At 37.8% G+C, this 22,260-nt stretch overlaps 1 long non-coding RNA gene across 2 annotated transcripts in view; it reads right to left on the reverse strand.

Moving 5' to 3' along the window:
• Positions 1-7,514: 7,514 nt before the first annotated feature.
• The window catches only part of LOC116183425 (uncharacterized), an 85,601-nt gene continuing 70,855 nt past the window's right edge, over positions 7,515-22,260 (reverse strand). For both annotated transcript variants that reach the window (XR_014953695.1, XR_014953696.1), the window contains exons 2-3: positions 8,330-8,774; positions 7,515-7,673 (exon numbers count right to left, since the gene is read on the reverse strand). This is a non-coding gene — a long non-coding RNA (uncharacterized LOC116183425). The remainder of the gene's footprint in view (positions 7,674-8,329; positions 8,775-22,260) is intronic.

Below are 22,260 nucleotides of genomic sequence, written 5' to 3' on the forward strand. Positions count from 1 at the left end.
TTTCTAGGAGATTTTCAAATATTTATTTCAGAGGACCCCTTATAGATAAAAACTGTGTATTTCCCAGGCTACCCTCAATACTTCAAATGGAAATATGTAGGGCAAATAAGTTGTATATCTCAAACGATGCGAGCCTCAGTGACTCTAACCATGTTTCATCCTTCAGAAAAAGCCAAAGATCCTCATTCTATTTAGAAAAGGTATCGTACCAACCTCTTTGCCCAGCCTCAGATCACTACTAAGATCAATGCATACACTGGAAATTGCTTTCACAAAAAGATGACACAGCTGCGTTGAATTCTGTGCTAGACTCCAGTCTTGATACTGTTAATAAAGAGCCTAAGGTTGGGTATAATTGTTAATACACTAATTCTAAAAATCCACTCAAATGTCACTTATAATCAGGATTTTCTACTGTGCTAGGACCCCTGGGGAAACCTTTGAAGCTGTGAATGGTGTACACGATGACAGGGATGAACATAAGAAGGTAGAAGGCCACCGATGTTGCTTAGCTTAGTTGTATAAAACTATCACGTATGTAGAAGCTTAGAAATACTGGCAGCTAGGAAGATGGGAAAGCAAAGTGTGAGATGGAGGAAACACACAGATCCAGAAGGAAAAGCTTTACACTAAACCCAGTATCAAAGCATTAGGGGGAGAGATGAAGAAACTGTATGGCTTGTAATTTACAGCAAAGTACTAAGGCAGAAAAGACATTATAAAAGCATTTCATCAAGAAGACATCCATGACTATTTAAAACAATAAATCAAAATAATTAGTCATTTTATTAGCAGTAGAGATGAACTTTACAGAAAATATGAAAAAGTGGGATGGCTGTGAAACCTTGAAAAGCAAAATGAGAGTAACAGAGTAAATTAATATGCAATATCAAAAAAAACTTTGAATGTAAATCAGTGATTATAAATTAATTGACTCTTAATTTTATTAGAGCTGCACACACATTGTCTCATTTTATCATATTTTTGATATTATTATGCATAACATTTTGAAATGTAATTTGTGCACTTCCTCTCAGTTCTTGTTGCACCTTATTTATGATTACTGCTTGGGCTGGTGTGAAGTGAATGCATATCCTTCAATAATGAAGTACAGAAGAGTTGGACAGACTTCTCAGAGTCACAAGGCCTGCTGTAAAAAAATCCCTCGTGAATCTTTTACAGCTATAAGTAGCCTGGCACAGGTAATAGCTCTACTGCTATGGGAATTTTGGCTGAAAATATTTTTTAAAGCTCCTGAGAAAAAGAAGGTGTCAGGATATATGTGTGGTGGTGCTAGAAACAGTTTTAATCAGGGGTAAGTTTTCTCAGTTTTTGTTTGGAATAACTGACTGCCACAGATAATAGCTGCTTCCTACTTCTAGTTATACAGTCACAGGATGCCCTGGGCTGGAAAGGACCTCAAAGATCCTCTAATCCCAACCCTCCTCCTGTGGACAGGGACCTTTCAGTAGACCCAGCTGCTAAGTGCTCTATCCAACCTGACCTTAAACATTTCCAGGGATGAGAGATCCACAACTTCTCTGGGTAACCTGTTCCAGTGCCTCACCCGCTCACAGAAAAGATTTTTTTCCTAATATCTAATCTAAACCTACTCTCTTTCAATTTGAAGGTCCTGTCACTACATGACCCTGTAAATAGTCTCTCCTCCTCTTTCGTAGGTACTGGAAGGACAACACAAGGTTTCTAACTCTTCCACCAATACAATTGAATTTGAGATGTAGGTTGCTCATTACTCCCTTGCATGGATTCCTGCAAAGGGAAGGGGAGCTGAGTTATGAGCTTCTTTCCCAAGATTTCTTTTTAGTTAGAGTGCAGACCACATAGGAGATTTCAAACCATTTAATTGATGGCAGAATACGGGAGCAGCAAAGAGAGAGATAAACTGATGCTGCAATAACAATTGGATGAGGAAGAGGTATCTTCCCACTGTACAAAAGTGCATGAAGGAAAAAGAGAGGACATTAAAAAAGCCAGAAGGAATGAGGTGGGACTTGTGAGCACAGGAGATTAGGACAGGAATAAGACACTTAGAGAGTGGCAAAAACCTTTTTCTGAGGTGGAAATGCAAATGAGGTTTTCTGGATGTCACTGATCCTCTAGTCTTGGTGACTATGTAGCTGTGAAACTTGCTGCCAGTGTGACTGGTTCCCTTGTAGGATCAACACTCTAATGACCCAGGCCATGGTCAGGGGCAATCCTTCAGCTCACAAAGTCAAGGACTGAGCAGAGGGCCACTTTACAGCTCTCTAGGCATCAGCACAATTCCAAGCAATCAGACCTTTTGATGTAGACTGAAAAGGGAGCAGGATTTAGTTTGTGTATAAGCAACAAAATAGGAGAAATTTATGCAAGCAAATACAAGCTTTTCAGAACCAGGTAAAACTGTAATTAATTCTACTTCCTAGGTATATCTTGTAACTTTGGTGCAGCTTTTAATATGCCTGAGGAGCCAATCTTGGAGCCCGGACCCCTGAGCCTGTGTAAGAGATCTAAGCCTACCTTGTAACGAGGTGAATGAATCAGCAGGGCCCAGGCAGCCTGTTTAGCAGCAGTCTCTTGGTTAAAATTCTCACGTCGATGCAGACTGTTTTCACTTTCAGCAGAACAGCATTTTCCAAAAATGTGCTGATCAGCTCTAATTATCAAGGTTACAAACTGAATCACTCAAAAGGTAAGAAATGCCAGAATCTCTGCTGCCTGGGTAACCTTGCTGCTCACATGCACACCCCTTGCACATGCCTTATGATATAGTCTATAATTATCTGATTGCTTGTTATTTTTGCCCCTGTATCATTGGAGGCATGGGATGCACCTGCAGCAGGGATGAATCAGAGTGGAGTAGTGAAGGTGGTTGCTCTCGTTAGACATCCTGTTTTGGTTTGTGTAAAGACATGTAGGCTGAAAGTGGGGAAAGAAAGTTTAGGCACGAGTTGTGGCAAAAAATGCTGATCAGAAGATCTAACTCTAGCCAGACGTCCACCACAGGATTCCTACAAGATTTTGGTCAAATAACTTAAGCTAAATATTGGACAGGTGATTCTTCAGAGGAGATCCAAACTGCTCTGAAAAGCAATACCTCAGAAGGAGATGAAGGAGATTTATGAAGACAAGGAATACCACCTTTATTTTGTGCTTTCTATGTACCTCGGTTTAGACCTTGGGTTTTGATTTACAGAGCTTTGGAGCAGTCACACCTGCAACCAAAATCAATAACAGGAGCTGTACTTTGATGGCATAAAGCATTGTACAGTGCAGTGCTAACATCTCTGGGGGGAAAGACATCCAAATACAGATCCTAAACACTGCTAGCTGGGAGCTCAGAGCTAATGGAAAACCTGGACCTTCATGTCCCTGTACCCTGCTTCTCCACCTAGACAGTCTGAATAATAATAATACCACTCACACACCAAGGACATCATGAAAATAAATGTAATGTATATCTGAGAAGCATACAGACTGTAAAATAAAAAGCCACAAGCAAATTAATAGCTTTGTCTTCAGAGCAGAAGAGGCAAGTAAGAGCACAAGAGGTAAATAAGGCACAAAGCCAAGAAAATCAATGAGGAGGTGCCAAATAGCTAAATAGCTCATTATACAGCATGGATGCACACTGTGCCCTGGAGGAGAAAGGAATCCCAGGGAAAAATATCAGTATCTTTTCGTTCTAACTGAAGATTGCATCAGAAGACATGGATAGAGAGAGGTGATGGCCAGTGTTTGATGACACAGTAGATCTAGTTTAAGTCTTCCTAGAACTGGGAAATAGGTTGAGAAAATATTGAAAATAGTGGTTCCGTTTGAATTTTTTTCTGAAAAACCAAAATTTTAACAAATTTTGAGGAATAGTCACAAGTTTTAAGTTCATCAACTCAGGCTTTAGGTTTCTTCAAGAATTATACTTTTACAGAAGACAGTGTGGAAAGATAGGACTGACAGGTTTGGCACTGAGTGCTCCGCCTAGTTTAACATTAAGAGTACTTGATTTGGAGTTTGGTGTGCTTGGTGTGCATACATTGCACTGCTGATGCTTCTGAAGGGAAAACTCAGCACCGGTTTTAAACATTGGCTTGTCTTTGTCTACTTGATTTTGAAAACTTAACAAACTTAGAGACCTTTGTTGCAGTGTGGGTCAGTTTTAGTCAGTTGGTTTTATCAATATTAGTTAGCCTTTATGTTCCCCCATTTGTCCCCTTATGGTTGGTTTAATCCAAGTAGTTTACCCCAAAAGTTCCTGCCGCTTGGCTCCCCAGTTATTTGTCAATCTTCTCACCTCTCCCTGTTTTCTCCTTATTTGGTTCCATCAATCTGAGTTTGTTTATACCTTTTGCCTGTCAATCCTGTAACCACCCCCAGTATCTTCCAGAAAGTTTTGTATCAGTCACTCCAGTTTAGCTTTTCTATTTGTCCCCTGACCTTGTACCTACCCCTGCTACATTATCATAGGTTGTTGTATCCCTCTCTGGTTTATCCCCCTTGGGCAAGACAGGTTTGCACCCCTGCCCACCCACCCCCTATTTAAATTGCTGTAATCTTTAATTTCTTTGGCATTTGTCAGTGCACCCACCCGGAGGGCACCTTTCCTGCCCCACCTGGGTAAGTAAAGGACTCTTTGGGCTGGCATACAAGTGTCCTCTCTCATCCCTTCCCCTCCTCTCAGCGTGCAGAGCTGCCCAAGCTGGGCATCCACGGGCAGCACCCAGCACCATGGGGGCAGAGGATTCTCCTCCAGGTGCCGCTCACGGGGCGGCCGCGCGGCCCCACGCGGCTGTGCCAGCCGGGCCCTGACACCGCCCGGGGCCGTGGCTGGTAGACACCGCAGACCTTTCCTCCACTCCTCTCTCTGTATGTAAAGGCTGGGAAGGGTTGCTTGAAACAGTCCCCAGCACAGAAACAGCCAAATTTACCTAGTTGCATCACTGTATTCAGCAGATAGCTTCAAATCCGTTTTTACCCTACCTATGAAATATTTGTATACTGAAAAATACAATGCAAGATTCCAAACTAATTTCATTATGCTGCAACTTTAATTAAATTATTCCTATTCCCTAATATAAGAATTTTTGAAAAACATGCAAAATACAATTTTTATTTTCTTTTCTGATGGTTCTTTGGAGAAATGTTTTTCTTTTGTTCCTTCTGAAAATGTCCATCATTCTGAATAATCCTTCGGCTCAGAAGAAAACTTGAGTGCAAGGGATTTTTCTGAAAACACTTTTCTTTTGTAGATGGCCAGACTTAGAGCAGAAAAATTCTGAAAACAACATTCATTGTTATTCTTGCTCAAAATCTTCAGGTTTGTCTTTTTGCCAAGTTCAAAATTTTCAACAACAAAAATTCATTTTAAAGCCTGAAATACTTTTTTGTCATTTCTTTCCTCATTCAGTATAAAACTCCTCTGTGCCAAAGATGAATTAAATCTCCCCAAAGCCAAAACTTCGAGTCAGTTTTTAACCACATTGCACATTCAATCCCTGAAACAGCAAAGACAGAAACAGAACAGCATTTCAGTAGGCAGTTACCATCAGGACATTGTAGCACACTCTAGTTTGTTGAAAAAATATAATATCAAACTGAGGCAAAATCTGTTCGGTTCCTTGGCTACATGAATTGCTGGATTAGACAGTGCAAGAGGGATGGAGGCTTCTTTAACTTGTCGCTTAGGTTGCTTCCCTTGTGCCTGTGAACCAGTACAAACTTAAACATAATTAGCTTTTTCCCCCTAAAGTAGCATTAATTTTGAGTGAGACACCAAGCTGCCAGAAGGGTGTATCACAAGAAACAAGGTGGCCATTTGATCTTGTTGTACACCATAGTGTTCTTCAAATGGGACACAACTTTAATGTATGCCTACTCTATAGATGCTTCCACTGCCGAGCAGCACACAGAAGCTTTCATACCGAAGAGACCCATGACCAGAGTGTTTTTCTCCAGTGACTTCCAGAGGCATAAACTTACAATGCTTTTACTGTTCTTCCTAAACAACATGAGCAGTAGGCACCCCTTGGCCAACTAACCATGAAACCCAAGCAGCCAACAGAAGGCCGCCAATGGCTCCAGGGGAGCAGAGCAGGAGGACAAAGGCAGTGCTCAGCGTGCATGAAAAACAAGCTGGTCTCTAAAGAGCTAGAGCACATCCATCCATGCTCCCAAAAATCACTTCCCTTTCTCCTTCTCCTTCTTTTGAGCCAAAGACCACCACACAGGCTTTTCTTTTGAAAAATGTCTTTGTAAGTAATGATTTGTATAGCATTTTCTTTTCATGGTGTTGATGCTTTCAGTTTAAACCTTTATTTAGCTGAAAAGCAGTTCAAAGAACTTGACGGTTGCACTGTTAAAGATCCTCCCACAACATGCTAGCATCATTCCTCTTCAAGATACAGGACTGTTCTCTCAAACAAATCGGTTTTTTGCAAAATATTTTCATACATTTTCAGCTAAAATTGTATCCCAGTGGAGGAATTTATCAATTTCACTTTGCTCATACATCTAAAATCAAGCACAAATACTTTTAGAGTCTATTAAATATAGATTTTGTGAAATTCCCTGACCAATAATGGGGAAACAGGGCTCTAACAGTGAAATTTAAAGTCTTAATGTTCTCAGTTCAAGTAATAAAGTTCAGGGCCTGAAGTGAAAGAAGTCACATGAAATAAGCATAACAAATCTTACAGTGGAACTAGATCATCATCATAAGTCCTTTCCAACTGAAATTTCTATTCTATTCTATTCTATTCTATTCTATTCTATTCTATTCTATTCTATTCTATTCTATTCTATTCTATTCCATTCCATTCCATTCTATTCCATCCCATCCCATCCCATCCCATTCCATTCCATCCATTCCATTCCTTTTAATTCCATTTTGTGCCATTTTATTGCATTCCACTCAATTTTGTCCTTCTACAGAAAAATCTTCATGGAGAAGATTCACAGAGGAATTATCTATCTCAGATGTCAGTTAACTAGCTTTCCTAGTTTACTTTTCATTGTCTCATGATCTCTACTATTGAATTTTGTTTGTACATCTTATATACATTACATTCTTATAATCAAGTGTTAATAGGTGCCGTAAGTATGTATAAAGTATTTTTCCCCCCATTATGTTTTTTGTTCTAGAAACTCAGCAAGAAAAAAATCAGAAGTTTAATAATTGACTCATTTTCTGGCATTAATATTCCTTTGTATATATTTGGATTTATACTTTGTGTATTTCATTTTTGCTTTGTTGTTTTGCTGTGTTGGCTGGAAGGACTCTGCTAAAATTCACCTGTCATTCAGTTTAATTTCTTGTGTTTAGGGCTGTACAACATTCCGTGTAAAGTTAATCAATAGAAGGATTTATGAAACATCGAAACAGAGCAGTCTAAAGGAGGAAATTATAGTCAGTTCCAGTTATTAAAGATTTCCTATACTAAATTTAGTATAAGAGAATCCTTATACATCTTCTTTTAGGGTATTTGTCAAGTGCATAGACTGAAGAAACAATTGTTGTTGATTCCACTGCAATGTGTCTTTATTTGTTGCTTGCTATTTAATGCTAGCTGGAAGGAAGCAAACCATGTCATGTGGAGGTGAAATACTGATTTGATTTTAGTCACTAGCAGCAGCTCTTCCATTAATTTCTTCTAAAATTTTACCTGATGTGCAAAACCCTGTGCAATGGAAAAAGAAACAGCAAATTTTATAAGATGAAAATAGGATGAAAATATACATGACTCTGCATCCTTCCTATATTCAGCTGTCTCACATTCCAAGCTGCATTAGGTACATATATACATATTCATACATATAGGCATCTACAGGCATTTATATCAGGAGTATATAAAAAGAAACAGCTTTATATATCATTACCTACTTTAAATGCAGGATTTGTAGTCAAATACATTTGTTTCTTTCCAAGATTAACAAAACATTTGCTTCAATATTTATCAAAGACTTTTGACTCTACTTTCGTTTCTTCTCATGGCTAATCAGAATGCTTTATACTTTATACAGCAAATTTTATTAAGATATTTGTGTCTCAAAACACTTTGACTACCTAAAACTTATATAGACTTTTAAATGCTTACTTTGGAGGGGTTGAAGAGATTGACAATTTTGGTTTTGGTACTTTAGCTTACAGACAAAAAATGCTTTTTTAAAACATAGAATTTCACATGCAAGATGAATTGTCCCTTTACATGATATAAATATATATATGTATGCATATACATATATTTTTCTGCACATATGCAAGCACACACACATGTACTCTAGGAGGTTTGGTTACCTTATAATATATTAGAAGTATTTATAACAAAACACTCACCTATCACAATGTACTCAATGTGTGTCTTTCATAAATCAATTTGTAAATAATATTTCAATATAGGAACATGCAGATCTCTTAAGAACTTTTAAAAAGGAAATTATCTGCAGATGTCAGTGCAAATCCATTTCTTGTTTAATTTATCCATTTCTGTAGGCACTGACCTGAAGTTAAAATACTTCATTTTTTTTGTTCTCTCCAAGTGTAATCTGAAATCTTAATGAGTTATTCATTTTGCTTTTGTGAACAACAAAAATTATTGTATAGTTTCCATTGTTTCTCTCTCAGTTGCCTAGCATGCCTCTGGTACTCCATGACACATTAGTAAGTGAGTTGCTACTGATTCATTCACAATTTAAAATATTTTTTCATGAAGTTCTGATTTGCAGACAGCTCCTCTTGCCTCTTGTCCTTCCTTCGCTTACAAACTGGAATATAATGGGACCTGTAGAGAGAAAATAATAAATAAAAAACTAATTTCATTGGCATACAGAGCACACAGAAAACTAGCTTATGCAAAAGGCAGAGTGCTCAAACTATATGTTTTCTTTTCAACATGACAACACTGTACACTCATTTTAAACAAAAAAGTTTAATAATGCTGAATACTACAACAAATCACAAACAGGAAAACAAGGTCTGGTTCAGTTTTTGTTGCCACCTGTTTCTTTTAGACGCTGGTCAGCAGGCAAAAGGAAAGTTTTCAATTGCTACAATTTGTTCATGTTAGTACTACCCTTGTTCCTCAAAACGACTCTTTGCTTTACAAGAAGATTCTTTAGAAATAATTATCATTTGCATTATGGAGATCAACTTGTACACAAAACAATTTTATCACTGCAATGCATGTATATTTACAAGAGGTGATGGTCTTCTGTTAATTGCACAATACAGCTTAAGATAATAAAATATATACTGTAGCCAAATCTGGATTGCTTCTGAAAAGGAGTAATTTTGGGGTCAGACAACAATCTTTCTGCTTCAGTCCTCAGTGAAGAAAAAAAAAATAAAAAGGACAGTCTTTATCTTGCTAAGTTTCTATTTTCAAATCTTTATATTTCCTCTTGGGACATATGATATGGGAACTAGAGATAAAGAAAACATCAATAAAAAGAAAAATATTATATGGTAGTGAACATTATCAGAGAGTGAAACTGCAGAATAAGTTGCACTGAAATCTGTTTCTAGTGACATAACAAATAAGCTGAGAAGTACTTAAAAGCATTAATAGGGATGAGACTCTGTCTTTACCACTGGATAGGATCAGGCTCCATTTTGGGCTCACTCAGTATGTGCTGTATGTATTCAATGCCAATATTCAAGACACAGTCCTGTAATGTCATTACAAGGTCCCATCACAGTCACTTGCACATTTCCTTTTGCACAGCAGATTTTTTTTTTTTTTTTGATGGGGGACAGGGTCAACAGTCAAGAAATCCCTGCCCTCTAATAAGACAGCAGGAGAAGAAAAACACTTGCTAAGCACTTCAGCTGTTCTCAGATTCATAAAAAACACCATGTTGTGGAGATGATAATGTTTCTTTTTCCTGTTGGTCAGCTGCTGGGAAGCCCTTGGAAATTTGCTGGGTAAAAGCTCCAGAAACTCTGAGGTGCTTCTTTCATTCACCTTGGTACAGGAGCTACGGCAGAACTTCTAGTGCCAGATGCACCATCACAGGCAACATTTCCCATTATGCTGGAGGGAGGGACAGGAGCAGCAGTCCTCTCCCCGACATTAAAACTGCTAAGAACAATAAGGAAGCTCTTCAGCTCTTCAGAATGCTGATGGAAATCACAAAAAGTGTGACAATGTAGACAATGGCAAGACACTGATGCCCCCAAGAAGGGGAAGAAATTTGGGACCAGGGAGATAAGGCATCTGAATTATGCAGTTTGGAAGCTCATGCTCAAACCTGCATCCCCTGGGAATCAACACAGCACATTTCAGTTTCTATGTTATGCTGACAAAATCTCCCAGTTTTGCTCTTTCTCTAGTTTTGTACCTTTCACACTGCAGGAGAGTCTTTTTATCAATCTTAGTCTGTATCCCAACCTTCTTGCGTAAAGGTTAAAAAGAATGTATTGATTATACTGTGAAGTGTGCCAATGACATTTCTAAGGTTGTGTCATACAAATCTATAGATAGCTAGGCAGTGTTCATGCTTGATCAAGTTCTTGTTATTACTGGGAGAAGCTCAAACCTTAACAGATGAAAGATGTTTTTCAAATTACCTAGCTCTGTAAAATATTTTTCCTGATTCAGAGCATTTTAACTTCCACTTGCTCTTAATGTACAACAAATCACAGAGGAGTCTACAGAAAGGAACTGTGATGAAATCCTGGTTATGGGAGATCTGTCACTAACTTCAAAGCGGTCAGTATTTCACTTCAGGTTCTTGATATAAACAAGGAATATAAATCTTCGTTTCTAAGCAAACATTGATCAAGGTAGTTGTGTCAGATCTGCTCCTGGGCCTTTTCTCTGCATGTTTTGCAGCTGTCACATCATCCCTGAAGATATTCTCCTCTCTGCTTCTGCAATGGGGCAAGGAATTCTGAAAGTCAGCACCCTGCTGCTGCCTTACTGGGCATTAGGAGGTCCAGGAAAATTAGATTGGTGAAGCTTGGCTTCTCATGGATTGGCATGCTATGGTCAGATCTTCCAGTGCCTCTCTGTGGAACAGCTGTGACTGATACTCTCCATGCCACTGAGGCATCACAGTGCTTCTCCTCCCAGGCAAGATCTCTCATTTGACAAGGATTTCACTGCATCTGAAATTTTTCCCTCAGGTTGACACAAGAAGGTCTCCCCTCTCCCAGCAGTCTATTTTTGTGAACTTTTTAGGAATCTTATGAGTATTAAAACTGCCAGACAGCTGAAAATCTTCTATAAAACTTGTCTGGTCAGATAGATACATTTACAGAGATTGGCAGACACAAGCACTTAAGACTTGCTTCTGTAGAAAGACAAGTTACAGAGATTTAGACTTTTAGCACTTTTGTGACAGGATTCCTCAGTAGGTATTCAGGCTTTAGTCACAGGAGCTCAAAAAATTTCATCAGCCCTATCCACCCTGGAACAGCTCTGTTCCACACAGTTTTTGTTGCCGTTACAAGTAATTCTGAAGCCTGCTGACAAAAGGAAAGAAAAAATGCAATAACCCTTCAAGGGAATAAACAAATCAACCTTCGAGTCTCAAATGAGTGCTGAGACACAGGTCCCAGGGCTGACACTTGAGCTCCAGACTTTAAAATCTGCTTTGCCTGTGTGTCAGCCCTGGCTGTGAATAGCGAGAGGCTGAATGGCTTTCTTGCCGTCAGGAGTTCCTTACAGGAGCGGTTCAGTTCATGAGTCATTGGCTAAGCAGATGTCAGAAAGCATGATATCTAAAGTTGATTTCTGATGGAAATGTCAAAGGAGGTGTCTCTAATGCTGAAGTCACTTCTCAGTGATGGCTTGCTACTGGTTCATAACTGCTTTCTGCTCTGCTTCCATCTACCGTGAAAGTTGCTGTGGTGCTACCTTGAATGTGTGCTCAGACAGAACTAGACTGGATTCTGTTAAATGAACTGGATAAGCCAATCACCTAGCCAAAACTGATGGCACACTTAGTGTACTGAAACTGTCCATATTGCTATTCCTTCTTCATGGGCTAAATACAGAACCTTGGAAATACAGAGTTTGTAAATACATAGGAAGGAGAATTCACACTTTGTGATTTTTTCCTAGCAGCGATTCTCTCAAAAAACAATGAAGTTACAGATATCAATTTGGCCCTATTCTCACACCCCCATCTCAAAATATGATGTCATAGAGTCAAGTTCACTAAGAGCCTGCTATTTGTGAAGTGTACACCAAGCTTTGATCCAGGACAAGAAGATGTCTACAAGATTTGCATATAAAGGAAGTGCCTTTTTTTCCCCATCTATTCAGAGGTGAATTCAATCTTCTGAGCTTTTGTTCTCCATTTTAAATTTGTTTCTGTCAAATAACTAGGTACAACCTCTGAAATATCTCAATCAGTTCAAGTAAAAATAATAAATAATAATAATAAAGCATAGACAGTAACTTTTTCAAAGCTAGTCTGCATAGGTAAGAATGGAACTAAATTTTCTTTTATCCTCATTCCTCACACCATCTTAATTCCATAAAATATTGGTAAGTTATATGACAAAACATACATAGATCACATGTTCAAATATAAAAGGGAGGAGTAAACAAGATTAAAGAATTGAGAAATGTTTCTCAGTAAATTATATGTCACATGCTAGGATTTGTGTCAGCTCTACTAGACTATTTTCTCTGCTGTCCACACAAATTTCTGTAGCTTAAGATCTTTCTCATTTTACCATATTCAGATTCCTTTTTAAAAATTCACATCTTTTTATCTGTACTATCTGGAATTTAATACTGTGGAGTTTTTCCTCTTTCTGAAATTATCAGTTCATCACCTCTCAAAACAGCCACACTTGTGGTATAGTTATCACTTTATCTTGCAGAATGTGCAAAATGCAGACTTTGCTAGGTCCCTCATCAACTTATTCCCTATGGTCCAGAACTTTTTTTTTTTTTAATTGTTTCAGGTTTTTATTCAAATAAGTTTATACATTTACCAGTATTTTTCCAAGCTTCATGACTCTCCCACAGAGACTAAACTTCATACACTTGATGTTCTTAGAGCTATGTCCTTTCATCTTTCTAGAACAAAGCCATTTTGAAAATCTCTCAGGCTTTTTGTAGCTTTTGGTAATAAATCCAGGGGGATTTTTTTTTCTTCCCAGAGGCTCTCAGAGGGGTTTCAACTTGTATGAGGGTCTCACATGCATTGAAAAAACTGTCCCTCCCCTCTCAATTAAGGCTCACTTTACTGAGGCTCAGGCAACATCTTTAGCTTGTTTTAGGGGAATCTTTAGGTCAGTCCTGTGCAGGGCATCTACTTAGAGTTCAGTTCATGTGCTCACCAGGCATTGCTTCAGATAAGAACTTCTGCGTGAGGTCTCCTGGATCTGTTAATTAGACAAACATTTTATTGCCTGCCTTCTTGTGAGGTAGCTGCATACCGAGGGATCAAGGTGGCCCACTGCTGGAGGAACAGGCTGTCTTGTGATATTTAAAGTTCCCTGAAATGCTTTGGGGTAGATAGATGCCTTGTTGCCTTCCTGCCCCGACTGGTTTAGAGTCCTTTAACTCAAGCTTGTATAGACAACACCACCAGAAGACTGAGGCTACTTTGCCTTTTTATATCCTCTGTTGCAACATACAGAGAAGGTACATGCATCTGGCTTAAATGAAAAGGGCATGTGTTCGTGAGGTACACACAAAAGCATGTCATGAGATCATGAAGCCAATAGCATTACAAGCATGACTCTCCATATTCATGCCACAAAGCGATGCTACCAGCACACCTGATAACCTTCTCCAATATAGCTTCTGTGTTCTGTTTTACTGATTTTGTAGGTCCTTTTTATTTTTCTACAAAATGGACACACAGGAAGCTCAAAATTTGCAAAGTTTGTATTCTAACTTGTACAGAGTTCAGGTCTGCATTTTGTTTGCATTAACTGTTGGTGGTCTTGTGTGCTGAGTCGTTAATTTAACTGCTTACTTTTGCCCCATTAGTTTTCTTCTAATCTTAATTTATTTATTACTAGCTTAGTGCTCAATATCTTGCAGTATTTATTGTGTAAAAGACTGAGTTTAGAATATATTTAAAATACATCATTGTGGCTCAAAAATGGCTGGATCCCTCAAGAGTATGTCATTGGCAATATTAAGACTTTGCTTTGTGCAAGAAATAATTGAACTTGACCAAGTCCACTGGGGAGTTTGGTTTAAGGTTATCTAATCCAACCCCCTACAATTAGCAGGGCTTTATTCAACTAGATCAGGTTGCTCAGAGATTTTTCAGCCTGACCTTCAGTATATTCAGATAGACACCCTTCAGGGGTATCTATCTTTTTTCTGGGTATCCTGCTCCAGTGGTTTACCACTGTGTAAAAACTTTCTTCCTCATATCTAACCTAAATCAACCTTCTTTTAATTTAAAGACATTATCCCTTGTCCTACCACAACAGGTTCTGGTAAAAAGTTCATCTTTCTTATAAGCCACCTTTAAGTACTGAATGGCTGCAATATTGTCCTCCTGGAGCCTTCCCTTCTACAGGCGGAAAAATCCCAACTCCCTCAGCCTTTCCTCACAGGAAAGACGTTCCATCCCCCTGTTATTTTTGGGCCCTCCTCTGGACTCACTCCAACAGAAGCTTAATTAAGAGCAAATCTGGGTGTAAGGTCTGTCTGCTTCCAAAATCTCTGCATATGTTTAATATAAACTTTTTACCTCTTGGTACCTTGCATGCTTTTAGCATACAACCAGGTTCTATGTCTTCTAAACCAAGTGCAACAAGATTAACAACTATCTTTATCTAAAACTATATGTCATGGTAATAGAGACCTTTTTGAGAGAGTCTAATTTCAGGAAATTTCCTTCTCATCAAAGGAATAAGTGATTTGAGTGGTCATAAGAATTCTATATATTTTTCCAGCTAAACTAAGCATCTTGATATCTTAAGGACAGCAAATAATTTGGAGGACAATATAATATTTAAATGAGCATGAAAAGGATGAAAGTGTCTGAGTAATGTTTTAATCAGGGGAAAGTTTTTATAAGACCAAGTATTTAGTGTTGCTATTTATACCATTTCAAGTTTAGCCAGCAAGGCACAGTTAAAAGGGAACCATGGTTCCCTAAAAGTATCTTCTTTTGCCCATCCCATCAAGTCCTAATCAATATCACAGATTCAGTACCAGAAAAAACATAAGCTCCCAAAAGGAATACAGTAATTTCCCCAGAGGACTAAGGAAGGAGAAAGACTGCTGTGACTATATGGCAATGATTATTAGGATATCCCTCCCTGCAATTTGGTCTTCATGCATGGTTAGGGGAAAAAAAAGCTGGGTCAGATAAATATTTTCCTAAAGCGTTAAGTATACAAAATCCCAGATCAGAAAAGGATATGATGGGCTGGAGCATTTTTTGCAGTGCAAAGTATCTGACTCACAGCTAGGCCATTAATTAGAGACTCTTTCTATTGCAGTCGATTTTAGGGGCTGAACATTAATATACTTTGGAAGTCAGAGGTGGAAAAGATCTGGTGAATTGTCAGCTTCTTCTTTGCCAACACACGGTGCTTCTGAGCTAAAGGATGTAACTGATAATGGATAAGCTTTTCTGGGTTCTATTCTTATTTTCCAAATTACAGACAAGGAATATAAAATAAGACTTGAGATGACATTTTAGCCACGAGACTAAGAAAAAGATATTATTAAAGACAACAACTGTGTCGTGTGGGAAAGGTCATGATTTAATTGCAAGACTGTGAAATCAGGATGCTAAGCAGTAGGATAACATGTTTGAGAGACACATTCGGTTAAATGATTCAATAGAATAGAGGACATTATTTTTCATTTTCTGTGTAAAATAACCTTTCAAAACTCTTGATGAAAAAAAACCAAACCTGATTTACCTGAGTAAATCTGATTTTTTAAAGTGATAAATTGCATCTATAAGACTCTTCAGAAAAAGATTCCTCTTATTTAAATTAACTCTTACAATATGAAGCCTTCAAAATCTGATCCAGAAATAGTTGCCTTATCTTGATTTTATCAGAATCAATTGCATAAAGAGAGATCAGTGAAACCCAAGTAATTTTAGCAATAGTAGCTGAAGTGAAATAACTGATTAGCATGTACAGGGCCATTGTCAACAAACATGCTATTATTCAAAAAGACAATACTATACCTGTAATTATGAAAGAATAATATATTCTGAAGAAAGTAATATTTACTGTACTTCAAAATTAAGATAAAGGAAAAGTCCTCAAGATACTCTCTGCATTTAGTAGCTTAAAAATGTAAATGGTTTATATGTTATTAACTTGGCGCTTTACTGTAACTTATTGCAATGTATTTTTGTCTTCTAAAATTTATTTCAGACTTGTAGAAGCTGGATTGGCATCATATGGGACTGAGCTCTTCAATTTATCCAAATTACATATATCTTGAAGGCAGGGAAATTTTCCATAAGCTATCTTGTCAACATGTCTCAACCCTGACCTACTTATGGCACCTCCAGAGAGGAGCACACTTTTCAGCCTCCATGTTCATTCAGCCCTTGGCTGAGCTTGCTGATTAATGTCCCTGAAGAAGAGGGAAGTGGAGCTGTTTCATCTGCACACCAAGGGTTGGACCACCAAGTCATGCCCCAGAGTTGTTTAAGTGTTGGCATTAACCAGCCAACACTTACTCCCAGTTTCCTACCATGATGTCTGACATCAGTTCTGTCCCTTCAGATATGATGATGATACAAAATAGCTGAGCTGTCTCACATTCTAACTCGTGAAAATTGTTGGCAAGTGTTGATGTATGTTTTCTTAATTATGACTGCCATACACCTCTGATTAGTCATTATATAATACAATCTGTTCTGTATTTCATTTGGACTAACAGATTCTACTATTGTGGACATATATACACACCTAGAAAGATGGATAGGCCCAGTGCCATGGAGGTGATAGACTGCACAATCCAACAGCAATTCCTGTGTTATTCGGTCTCCTGTTGAGTGTGAATTTAAATCACTTAAATCCTGAATATTTCTGTCCTTTGAATATTATAAAATTTAAATCCTTTAAGAATTTTCCTTTAGAAAAAGTATACGAATCAAAAACAAATGATAGGATTAATAAGCCAATTGTTCACTTGGTTTTAAAAATCCATCATGAATTTTCTAAATCTCAAAGTGTTTAGTTAGGTTTTAATTTTCACACTTGATGTGCTTGATCTTAAATCGCTCAGTAATAAAATAGAAAAGTTACAAATCAGTCTGGTTAAATTAGAATATTCATAAAGTGAGGTGCCGTAAGAGAGTCATTTACTATCTTAGAAAGTTCACTTATGCAGTTCAAACAGATGAAAAATACTCCTTAATAAAATATAGCATATATATCAGGATCAGTACCAAGCCTTTTCTACATCCAAGGGATTTCATGCATCTCTGGGTATTGAGAGTAAGCCTCTAATAACACCAAGTTCCATTAAAGTCTTTTAAACTTCTGGACATGATGACTGAGGGAATAGCTGTTCCTGGTCCAGTCCAAGCCAGAAGAGAGGCTGAGCAGGCGAGCTATCTGCAATCCTAAAATTAGAGTGAAGCATGCCACCATCTGTCATTTCCACCTTACCTTATGGATGTTAAGATGATTAACTCTTAGAAAGTACGTACTGGTCCTGAGTGGGATTAGATTTAGGAGTATTTTAGATATTTACGCCTTTCAAAATTGTTGCCTTTTAAAATTAAATCTTTCTGTTTTCCAGATTCACTTTTGCATGGCTAGATGTAGGACAGACTACATAATTATATCAGGAAACATCAGGAAATGGATGGAAGAAATTGGTGCAAAGCTCAGAGGTTCAGAAGATCCATTACACCTGTTTGATGAGGAAGCTGAAGCTCTGGGACTGGTTTACATCTGCTCTGTGAAAGACCTTTCACAAGAGTGAACATGTAGAGGATTCTGCACATCTCTGATCATTTCGTAAAACCCTTATTTGGAAGAGAAGAGAGAAATAGTCATTGGTGCTCTTTGGCATTTCATTTTTTTTTTCACAACTGCAGTAATGTTAAACCTTTTTGAAGTATAAAATACACAAATGAAAAAAATTAATTTTTGAAACCATGGAAGGAGCTCAAATAGTTGAAACTAATAGAGAATGCTTTGACCAAAGGACATCACAATTCTGTTCAATCTTCATCATTTTCAAAGTGTCCATACACACCAGACTACCCAGACACTCCTTTATTAGAAGACCATCATCTGAAAACATTAGGCTGCAGGACTGAAATAACAGACTTAATTTATCCTCCAGAAACTTTGCTGCAAACAAAAACTGGTGGAACACAGACTGACCATAGTAGGTGAAAGTGAATATAGAGACGTTTTTTTTTTTTTCCTGTTCCCTCTAACATTCAGAATTTAGCTGAAATTTAAGATTCATTGAGAGTGGAGTCAGGAGGAGGGCATCTTTTGCATCAAAATAACTTGAACTATGCTTTTAAGTGTTCACACGACAAAAGTTCAAGCTTCTAGTTATAGGCAAGACAAATCTTGAAGGTCTTGAATAGCTAAACTGAAAGTTACTTTTGAGTTCAAATGGTTCATAAATCAACCCCTCAGCTCTTTTTCCAATCCATTATGGTTTAGGAAAACAAACCATCTACATCAGATTTTGTGAGCAGAAATATTTGAAGTCAGATCTCACCTCTTTCTTCAGACCACTCGGTACCCCAATCACCAAACTTAAGAGTATAAGGACAATGTAGTTTCATGAAAGAATACTTATCATGGTTTCATAGGTTCCCATTTTGGACACCTTCATAGTTTATTTAATATTCAGTTTGTCTAAGCTTGTGTTTTCATTTCAGCTTTCCCATTTTTAGAAGGCTGTTTAAAAAAGTGAAAGCACTGGAAACAACTTATCATTTTTAAGAATGTCTTCATCCTGACATCACACAGTCCCTCCCTTTCTAAAGCACTTCATTTCCATCCTATCTATAAATGTGCATAATTTTCATTCTGCAAATTTAGTTTTCATATGTCATACATTTTGGATCAGTCCTTACACCAGTCCTAAAAGACTGATTTTGAGAAAGTTTGTTATTTCTACTAATCCAGTAGAAGAGGTAAGAATCAATGAGTATGCACATTGGGGTTATTTAATAAGTGACCCTCTAAGGTGTAGCAAGGAGCATGAAGCTGGTGCTTAATGAAGGTAGTGTTACCTTTTGGGTCATGGTTTTGTATTTTGAATTTAAACTAGACCTCATAAATAGAAAACAAAGAGAGGACAATTTTTTTTCAGAATAGTCCACTTCACCAATTCATACATGAAATCAAATCTTAGTCTGTTTGCAGTAGGATAAAGGCCAGAGCATTGTATGAAATGAGGCATCACACTTTTTCTATGTCATGAATATATTCCACCAGTTTTTTACAATTATTGTTTTCATTATCTAAGAGTACACAGTTTAGGTCATTAGCATGTTTCCAGAAAGGAAGTGCTATTATTTCTGAAAAAGATACATCCAGTATTTTTATTGCACATCAGTCCACATATAGCTGAATAGTATATACATAAAAACTGCAATGGAAAAGGAGAATATATTTCTTTTACTGTCTCTTCCTCACATACACACAGAGACACGCTCATGCATACAGACACACACAAAAGGAACATTTTGGCCTCCAGCTTCCCAAATTATTCATATTTTTTTTCAGCAGAAATGCCAATAAACTGAAAAACACCATAGCCACAAAAAAGATGCTATAGCAGGAAAAGGGAGAGGTGAAAAGAGGAGTATCTGCACTGTGACACCTTACCTGGGAACTCTAGGGTGAAAAATACAGTCTCACACTGTGAAAAGCAGATCATCGAAGCAGACTCACTAAATCACCTTCCACTGCTAAGGACACAGGCCAGGCACCCTCGCCCCATAGCAGCCAATAAGGACCTACCTATTTGTAATGCTGCAAACACAGTTAGCAACATATTTGTTAGCAGGTGTCACTGTGATGAGAAGAGCAGACGGCAGTCAGCCTGTAATTATTGTGTGAACCCAATAGGCGTTACACACTTCATTTTGGAACACATCACAGAATTCTTTAATAGCTGGCCTGATTATTAGGATCTTAAGTTAATTTGTGCAAAATGTTATAAAAGTTAAGCACGAAGATATTAACATTATACAAATGAGCATGGTTCTGCCTGTTAGCTTGAACATACGGCAAGAAACAGAATGACACTATCCAACACTGTGAATTTACATTTAACAAAATCGCTAAGTAACAATTTTACAGTCATCTTAATTTGCATCACTAAAACCTGGCAGCATTTCACCCAAAATGCATTAACAAGAACTATTTATAAGATCAGTATCAAGGTTTTCATATAAAGCCAGTGAATTAATATGATTGTTAGAACAGTGCTTATATGAGTGATGCCTAACTTCCCTAGAAAAGTACTGTTATGGATCACCATCGTCGCTCCATGAACACTTCTCCAAACAATTCATATCAAAATGACTGTGAAAAGGTAAATTTTAGTAGAAGGTGGCAAAATATAAATGCAGCTTCTGAGGGTAATCAAATATCATCATATTGTTTACTATCTCGGGTGTGAGCATAAGCACTTCACAGTGGGAATGTTTTTAATCTATATTTGCCCAACATGGTGCAAAGAGAAGCCACAACTTACATTGATCTTGTCATTGTGTTTATGCAGCAGGTGTGAACTAAAAGAGGCGAGGTCCTGATTCCTGTTTCTCTCTTCATGGCAGGACTCAACCTCCCTCCCAGATCAGGTCCTGCTTTTCTCCCCAGAGCAATGAGGAAAGAAGCAAAGCAATGTTAGAGACCTAGGTCTAAGCATGGAGCTAGACAACAGCAGGAGGGAGTGCACCAAAACATGGAGACAAGAAGCCTTTCCAGATCTTACCATTAGGAAATATATTAGTATCAATAATTGATTTAGTTATAGAAATTTAACTAACCTTGCTTTCCTTTGAAAGAGTGATATATTCCTACAAGGCTAAAATTTCCTCTCAGATCTGCTCTATAGATTTTAATTACATTAATATACTATATGACATACATATTTTACTTTATACCAGTTGGGAATCTACATACTTAAGAATACCAAAGCAAACTGCTGTCACATGGATTTAAAGAGAATTTTACCATCAGATTAAATAAAAAAACAAAAACCCCATGACAAAAAACGCTGAGTTTCTGACAGAGTACACCACTTGTGTGCTGCTTTATATAATATGAATAATTTATATTGCTAAAAGTGCTTCCCCTGAAATATGGGTAGAAGCGGGTAATTGCCCATGGATAATACTTTATATATTTTGTAGGAGGAACATATCTCAACCCAAGAAAATACACTGGCACTAGGGCACAACTTTCAGATATGAATGACTCAATGAATCATGAATGACTATGATTTTCTTGGGACCTAATGGTTTAACACACACTTAAATACATAACAAATGCATGAAAAACCCTAAACAATCTAAATTGCTTAGCACAGAGTGGACTGTGAACTCTTCTGTACACTTCAGCTGCTTGGGGTTTAAACAATAAATGACTACATACGTATGGGGGCAGCTTTTATCTGGTTGATGGTGGCATCCATCCCCACTAGAAGTTTATAAATCTTTCTGAAATCTTCCTCTATTGCTCTGTCTTAACAGTGACATGCAGTGGCTGCAAGGTGTAACAGAGGTTTAAGAGAAGAGTAGTGCACAAATAAGAACATTTAACACATGACAACACATCAAATCGTTATACCACACAACAAGTTTCCACAGACATTGTTTTTACTGGTATTTAAACAGAGTTACTGCTTATTCACACCTCCATGCAATTGCACTCAGAGAGTACTTTAACAAAAAACACATTTAACTCTGAGGTTTTATGGACTACAGAATAGAGCTGCCTGTGTTCCAGGATCTGGTCAGGCACAGAACAGCACCAGAGGGAAAGCGGGGTTCAAGGAACGTTCCATGAAATATAACAGGTTTGTATACTGAATATTAGCCTTTGAATCAGGTGGTCACTTTGCAGTTGGGCAGGGAGGGAAGTTAGCCCACTTCTCCTTGGTGCTGAAGGATCCCCCAGCTGTTCCTCTTCCACAGTAACTCCACTCATGCCTGCTGCTCTTGCTGGAATTGCCATCTCATTGCCTCTGCTTATTTTTACATACTCATCTTGGTAAACCAGGTAGAATTTAATTTTGCAGAACCTTCTGAATCTCCTGTAGATTTAGGCCAACAAATGTACAAGTTTCTGAAAATTAAATTGATTGTGCTGGC

Source organism: Lonchura striata, chromosome 3 (assembly GCF_050655825.1).
Source record: "Lonchura striata isolate lonStrDom1 chromosome 3, ASM5065582v1, whole genome shotgun sequence".
Lineage (NCBI taxonomy): Eukaryota > Metazoa > Chordata > Aves > Passeriformes > Estrildidae > Lonchura > Lonchura striata.